This window comes from Aedes albopictus, chromosome 2 (assembly GCF_035046485.1).
Source record: "Aedes albopictus strain Foshan chromosome 2, AalbF5, whole genome shotgun sequence".
In the NCBI taxonomy this organism is placed as follows: Eukaryota; Metazoa; Arthropoda; class Insecta; order Diptera; family Culicidae; genus Aedes; species Aedes albopictus.
This window is the reverse complement of record NC_085137.1, coordinates 240,582,364-240,589,895: the sequence shown is the minus strand read 5'-3', so window position 1 is coordinate 240,589,895 and position 7,532 is coordinate 240,582,364.

The window sequence follows — 7,532 nt, the reverse complement described above, 5'->3', positions numbered from 1 at the left end:
CTTTAAGGGGAAAGGAAGCCGTGAGCCCGAGAATAATCTGTGATCAACCGCCGTTTTAAAATTTATGGGATGAACCTGTTATGAAAATGAACTAGCTACCACTACACGCGCAATTTAGAAGAACGAGTGTTTCTTTTACCGGAAAAGTATTGGTATCTGTTATTTCGGAAAAAACTGCAAAATTAATATTTTATCGAAATCAAAATAGCAGTCCCATTATAGTGTTTAGAACATAGTAAACAGTGAAATAAATAATATAAAACATATTGAGAGATCTTTCGTGCATCTACAAGAAACAAATAAAAGAATAATGTTTATTCCAAAGTAATATTGGAACAATTCATGTTTTTGATGAGAAAAAAAAAATAGAACAATAGTAAGAATAATAATGAAATTCATATCCTAGATATGCAGAAAAATATGCAAGAATAATTATTGCGGATTGATTACGAAAACTGAAGAAAATAATCAGGCATACAATTACAAAATGGTCGATACTCATATAATCATCATTTTGTAATCTGCCGCATTGCCAATATTCGATGAAATTACAGTTTCTATATGCCTCCAATGAGTGCTGCATAGCAATAATTGTCAATGATCTTTTGAATTCTCTAGTCAGTCACACCGGTCAAACGGAAGAGCAAAACCACAACCGCACCCTAGTCGTAGAAATGAACTCGATCCTTCCGAACGCAGCGTAGGACATGCATGTGTTGATGCGCTGTTGCGGGTGCGGGCGTTGCACCCAAGATTGTTTGATTTTTTTATATGAAAGTATAAACTTTTGTATATGCCAAAAGATTCCTTATAAAATTTCCGATCTGATGGTGCAATTTAGAATACTGAAAAAATAAGTTCATAGCATACTTTTTGCTTTTCCAATTCGAGCGCAAACGTTCCCCGCTGTAACAGCAGCATGCGGGTGCGAGGTGAGAATCTAAAATCCAGCCAGCCAACAACAAAAGCGCAATGTGTTCATCTCATCGAAGGGTACATTCATTTTCTGTTTCGACGGACCGGGCGGGCGGGTATGGTACTTGCTAACACAACACGTGATAGTTGAAATGGGAAATTCTTTCAACACTTTTTTTTTAATATGTCGGCAATAATCACATACGTTCTTTTATTGAAAGAACATTTTATGTATGAGAAAAAATAATCAGTGAACGATTTTCTAGAAATGACATACCGTTTTTTTTCCTTTATTATGAAGATATTGGATTTCTTATCATCTTTGGGATTGCAAAGGAATACCAGCACCGCACAAAGATTATTTTCTTTACAAAATCCATTATTATTTAAAATAGCAAGATCATAAATGTAGGAAGTGATCTATGGGTGTAACTGAAAATTCTGACATATCCAAAGATGATCCAAAGTAAGGATCCCGAATCTTCAGAGATTAGAAAAATGATCTCTGTATTCATAAGCAAAGAAAGTTTTCGCTGAGTAAAGATGAAAATTCTCATGTTGATCAGTAAGAATCCCGAATATTGAAAGATTGGTAAAATGTCGAGGATTCCCCAGAGGAAACACCTGAAGGATTCTCTGGAGGGCGCTCCTGAAGGATTCCCCAGAAGGGACTCTCAAAAGATTGCCCAGAGAGAACTAGAGGGAAAACCTGTAGGATACCCCAGAGGGAACTCCTGAAGGATTCTCTAAAGAACATGTTCCCTGTGGAACAGGAGGTTCATTAGGGAATCCTCCAGGAGTGCCCTCTGTGAATTTCTCAAACAGTTTGCACTGGAGATTCCTCGAGGAGTTTCGCCTGGAAATTCCTCCAGGAGTTCCTTCTCAGATTTCCTTCAGGAGTTCCTACAGACTTTCCTCTGTGGATTCTTTCAGAAGTTCCCTCTGGAGATTACTCCAGGAATTCCATCTAGAAATACTTCAGGAGTTTCATCAGTGAATTCCTCCTTCAGGTAACTATGAGAAATTTCTCCAGGAGTTCTTTCTGGAGTGTTCCATTCCCACTGGGGATTCCTCCAGGTTTTTATCTGGGAATACCTCCAGGAGTTCCATATGGAAATACCTCCAGGAGCTTTCTCTGGGAAATTCTTCGAGGAGTTCCCACTGGGAATTCCTCCAGGTGTTCCCTGTGGAAATTATTCCATGAGGTTTATCAGGGAAATCCTTCAAATGTGCCCTTCGTGAATTCCTCAAACAATTTGCTCTGAAGATTCCACCAGGAGTTCCGTCTGGGAGTTCCTCATGGAGTTCCATCTGGAAAATCCTTCAGGTGTATGTACCCAGAAGGAACTCGAGTTATTCCTCATAGAAAACTGCTTGGGAAATGCCTTGAGGGAACTCCTGGAGAAATTCTTCAAAGAAAACTTCTTTAGGGATTCCCCAGTTTGAACTCCTGGAGGAATTCCCCATTGGGAACTCCTGGAAGAAATCATCAGACGAAATTCCGGCAGGAATTCCCTAGAGGTAACACCTGCAGGAATTTACCAGAGGAAACTCCTGGGGAATACCTGGATAGAACTACTGCAGGAATTAATCAGAAGAAACTTCTGCAGGATTCGTAGATAGAACTCCTGGAGGAAACCTCAGAGAAAACTCCTGGAGAAATTACAAGCTGGAACTTTTGGAGGAATTCCCAAAAGGGAATTCCTGAAGGAATCCTTAGAGGGAACTGCTTGAGGAATTCCCAGAGCGAGTTCCTTGAGGAATTCCAAAGTTCCTTTTTAATCCACAAGTAAGTTTTTTTCTGGTAATTCCTCCAGGAGTTCTTTCTGGGGATTGCTTCAGGGGTTTCATCTGAAGATTCTTTCAGAAATTTCTCCTGGGCATTTCTCTAAATGTTCTCTCTGGGGAATTTCTACAGGAACTCTCATTGCGGAATTTCTCAACGAGTTTTCATTGGGGATTTTCTCCAGGTGTTCCCTTTGGGGATTTTACCAGGAGTTTTTCTTTGGAGATTCCTCCAGAGGATCCATCTGGGAATCCTCCTGGTTAATTTCTCCAGTGTTCTCTTTTGTAATCCCTGCAGGAGTTTTTTCTGGTTCCTTAGCTCCAAAATTGCTACAAGAGTTCTTTGAAGAATTCTTTTAGGAGCTTCCACTGGTAATTTTCTCTAGGAGTGCCCTATGAGAAACTCCTCCAAGTGTTCCCTCTGAAAATTTTGGGAATTCCTTCAAAAGTACCATCAGGGGATTCCTCAAGCAATCCCTTCATGAGAATTCTTCTAGAGGATTCCTCCAGGAATTACTTCTAGAGATTCCTCTTGGTGTTCGATCTGAAGATTCCTCAAGATAATTCTACTGGAGATTTCTCCAGGAGTTCTCTCTGGAGGTATAGCCATGAGTTTTCTCTAGGGACTCCTCCAGGAGCGAACTCCTGGGAATTCCTTCAGGAATACATCCAGGAATTCGTCTGGCAATTCCTCCGGGAATTCCTCTAGAAATTTCTTCAGGAACTCATCTGAAAATTCCTCCAGGAATTCCTCTGAAAATTCCTCCAGGAATTCCTCTCGAAATTCCTTCAGGAATTCCTCTGGAAATTCCTCCAAGAATTCCTCTGGGATTTCCTCCAGGAATTCAACTGGGATTTCCTCCAGGAAATCCTCTGGGAATTCCTTCAGGAAATCCTCTGGGAATTCCTTCAGGGATTCCTCTGGAAATTCCTCTAGGTATTCCTTTGGGAATTCCTCCAGGGATTCCTCTGGGAATTTCTCCAGGAATACCTCTGGATATTCCTCTATGAATTCCTCCAGGTATTCCTGTGGGAATTCCTGCAGGAATTCCTTTGGGAATTCCTATAGGCATTCCTCTGGGATTTCCTACAGGAATTCCACATCTATTCCTAGAAGAATTGCTGGAAAAATTCCAAGAAGAATTCCTGGAGAAATTCTTAGAAGAATTTCTGGAGAAATTCTTAGAAGAATTCATAGAGAAATTTCTGAAGGAATTCCCTGAGCAGTTTCTAGAAGAGTTCCAGGAGGATTTCCTTGATAAAATTATGCAGGAATTCGTGGAGCATTATCTGGAAGATTTCCTGGAAGATTTCCTAGAGAAATTCCTCGATGAATTTCCAAAGTAATTCCTGGATGTTTCTGGAAAACTTTCCAGAGGAATACCTGGATAAATTCCAACAGCATCTTCTGGAGAAACTTCCATAGGAATTCCCAGCGCAATTTTTTGTGAAATTTTCAGTGCAGTTTCTGTCAAAATTTTCAGAGGAAATTCTGGAGCAATTCTCAGAGGAATTATTGGAGGAAGTCCCAGGTGAGTCCTTGGAGGAAGTCCCAGAGGAAGGATGCCGAGGTGATTAACAAGAGAAATTCTGAGGGGAATTGCTGGAAAATTTGTCGAAGAATTTCCAGAGGAATTCTTGGAGGAATTTCCAGACGATTTCCTGATGGAGTTTCCAGAGGAATTTTCTAAAGGAATTTTCAAAAGGATTCCTGACATAATTTCCAGAGAAATTCCTGGAAGAGATTCTAGAGAAATTCCTAGGATAATTTTTATCAGAATTTCTGAAGGAATTTCCAGAGGAATTCCTGGAAGAATTTCCGAAGAAATTCTTGGAGGAACTTCCAGAGGAATTCCTGCTAAGATTTCCAGAGGAGCTCCTAGATAAACTTCTAGAGGAATTTCTGAAGGAATTTCTAGACAAATTCCTAAAGGAATAGTCAGGAATTCCTAAAGGAATTTCCAAAGAAATTCCTGGAGGAACTTGCAAAGGAATTCCAGGATAAATTTCCTAAGAGAAATTCGTGGAAGATTTTCAAAAGAAATTCTACGGGAAATTTTCAAAGGAATTCCTGGTAGAATTTTCAAAGGAATTTGCACAGCAATTTCTGAAGGAATTTCCAGAGTTATTCCTGAAAAATTTCCAAAGAAATTTCTGGAAGTATTTTCATAAAAACTCCTGAAGGAATTTCCAGAGAAATACCTAGAGGAATTTCCAAATGAATTCTTGAAGGAATTTCCAGATGAATTCTTGGAGGAATTTCCAGAGGAATTCCTGAAGGAATTTGTAGAGGAATTTTTGGAGGAATTTCTGGAGGAACTCCTGGAGGAATTTCCAGAGGAATTTTTGAATGTCTAGCCAAACTCCTAGAGAAATTGTCAGGAATTCCTGAAGTAATTTCCAATCGAATTCCTGGTTCAATTTCCAGAGGAATTCATGGAGGAATTTCCAGAAAAATTCCTGGAGAATTTCAAGAGGAATTTTCAGAGTTATTCCTGAAAAATTTCCAAAAAAATTTCTGAAAGTATTTTCATAAAAACTTCTGAGGGAATTTCCAGAGAAATTCCTAGAGGAATTTCCAAATGAATTCTTGAAGGAATTGCCAGATGAATTCTTGGAGGAATTTCCAGAAAAATTTCTGAAGGAATTTGAAGAGGAATTTTTGGAGGAATTTCTGGAGGAACTCCTGGAGGAATTTCCAGAGAAATTTCTGAATGTCTAGCCAAACTCCTAGAGAAATTGTCAGGAATTCCTGAAGTAATTTCAAATCAAATTCCTGGTTGAATTTCCAGAGGAATTCATGGAGGAAATTCCAGAGGAATTCCTGGAGGAATTTCCAGAAAAATTCCTGGAGGAATTTCCAGAGGAAATCCCGTAGGAATTTCCAGAGGAATTCCTGGAGGAATTTCCAGAGGAGTTCCTGGAGAAATTTCCAGAGGAATTCCTGGAGAAATTTCTAGAGGAATTCCTGGAGGAATTCCTGAAGGAACTTCCAGAGGAATACCCAGGGCAATTTCAGATGAAATTTTCAGTGCAATTTCTGGCGAAAATTTCAAAGGAAATTTTGGAGCGATTACCAGAGGAAGTCCTAGATGAGTTCTTGGAGGAAGTCCCAGAGGAAGCATGCCGAGGTGATTAACTAAAAAAATGCTGAGGGGAATTACTGGAGAAGTTTGTGGAAAAATTTCTAGTGGAATTACTGGAGGAATTTCCAGAGGAATTCTTGCAGGAATTTCCTGAGGGATTTCCAGAGGAATTCCCGAAGGAACTTCCAGAGGAATTCCTTAAGCAATTTCCTGAGGAATTCCTGGAGGAATTTCCAAAGGGATTCCTGGAGGAATTTTCAGAGGAATTCCTGCAGAAATTTCCAGAGGAATTCTGGGAGGACTTTCCAGAGGAATTCCGGGAAGAATTTCTAGAGAATTGCTTTTGGAATTTTCAAAGGAATTTCTTGCAGGAATTTCCGAAGGAATTCCTGAAGAAATTTCCAGAGGAATTCCCGGAGGAATTTCCAGAGGAATTCCGGAAAGAATTTCCAAAACAATTTCTGAAGAAATTTCCAGAGAAATTCCTGAAGGAATTTTCAAAGGAATTCCTGAAGGAATTTCCAGAGTAATTCCTGAAGGACATTCCAGAGAAATTTCTCTGGGAATTCCTTGAGAAATTCCTCTGAAAATTCCGTCAGGAATACCTCTGGAAATTCCTTCAGGATTTCCTCTGGAAATTCCTTCAGGATTTCCTCTGGAAATTCCTTCAGAAATTCCGCTGGAAATTCCTTCAGGAATTTCTCTGGGAATTCTTTCAGGAATTCCTCTGGAAAATCCTTCAGGAATTCACAAGTAAGTTTTTTTCTGGTAATTCCTCCAGGAGTTCTTTCTGGGGATTGCTTCAGGGCATTTCTCTAAATGTTCTCTCTGGGGAATTTCTACAGGAACTCTCATTGCGGAATTTCTCAACGAGTTTTCATTGGGGATTTTCTCCAGGTGTTCCCTTTGGGGATTTTACCAGGAGTTTTTCTTTGGAGATTCCTCCAGAGGATCCATCTGGGAATCCTCCTGGTTAATTTCTCCAGTGTTCTCTTTTGTAATCCCTGCAGGAGTTTTTTCTGGTTCCTTAGCTCCAAAATTGCTACAAGAGTTCTTTGAAGAATTCTTTTAGGAGCTTCCACTGGTAATTTTCTCTAGGAGTGCCCTATGAGAAACTCCTCCAAGTGTTCCCTCTGAAAATTTTGGGAATTCCTTCAAAAGTACCATCAGGGGATTCCTCAAGCAATCCCTTCATGAGAATTCTTCTAGACTGCCGCAATTCTGCAAAATGACGTAAGCGCCATTCAAAATGTCGATATTTTTTGGTATATTATATATAATATCTGATGTAAAAATAACACTGTGGTATGCTTGCTGTATTAGAATGCAAGATCTAGTCGTAATCTATAATCTATGGAAAGAAACATAGAGGATAAGTAAGAGATTTATACATAATAACCAAAACCTGGTCCAAAACTATCAATGTCGCTTACGTCACTTTGCAGAATTACGGCAGTAGAGGATTCCTCCAGGAATTACTTCTAGAGATTCCTCTTGGTGTTCGATCTGAAGATTCCTCAAGATAATTCTACTGGAGATTTCTCCAGGAGTTCTCTCTGGAGGTATAGCCATGAGTTTTCTCTAGGGACTCCTCCAGGAGCGAACTTCTGGGAATTCCTTCAGGAATACATCCAGGAATTCGTCTGGCAATTCCTCCGGGAATTCCTCTAGAAATTTCTTCAGGAACTCATCTGAAAATTCCTCCAGGAATTCCTCTGAAAACTCCTCCAGGAATTCCTCTCGAAA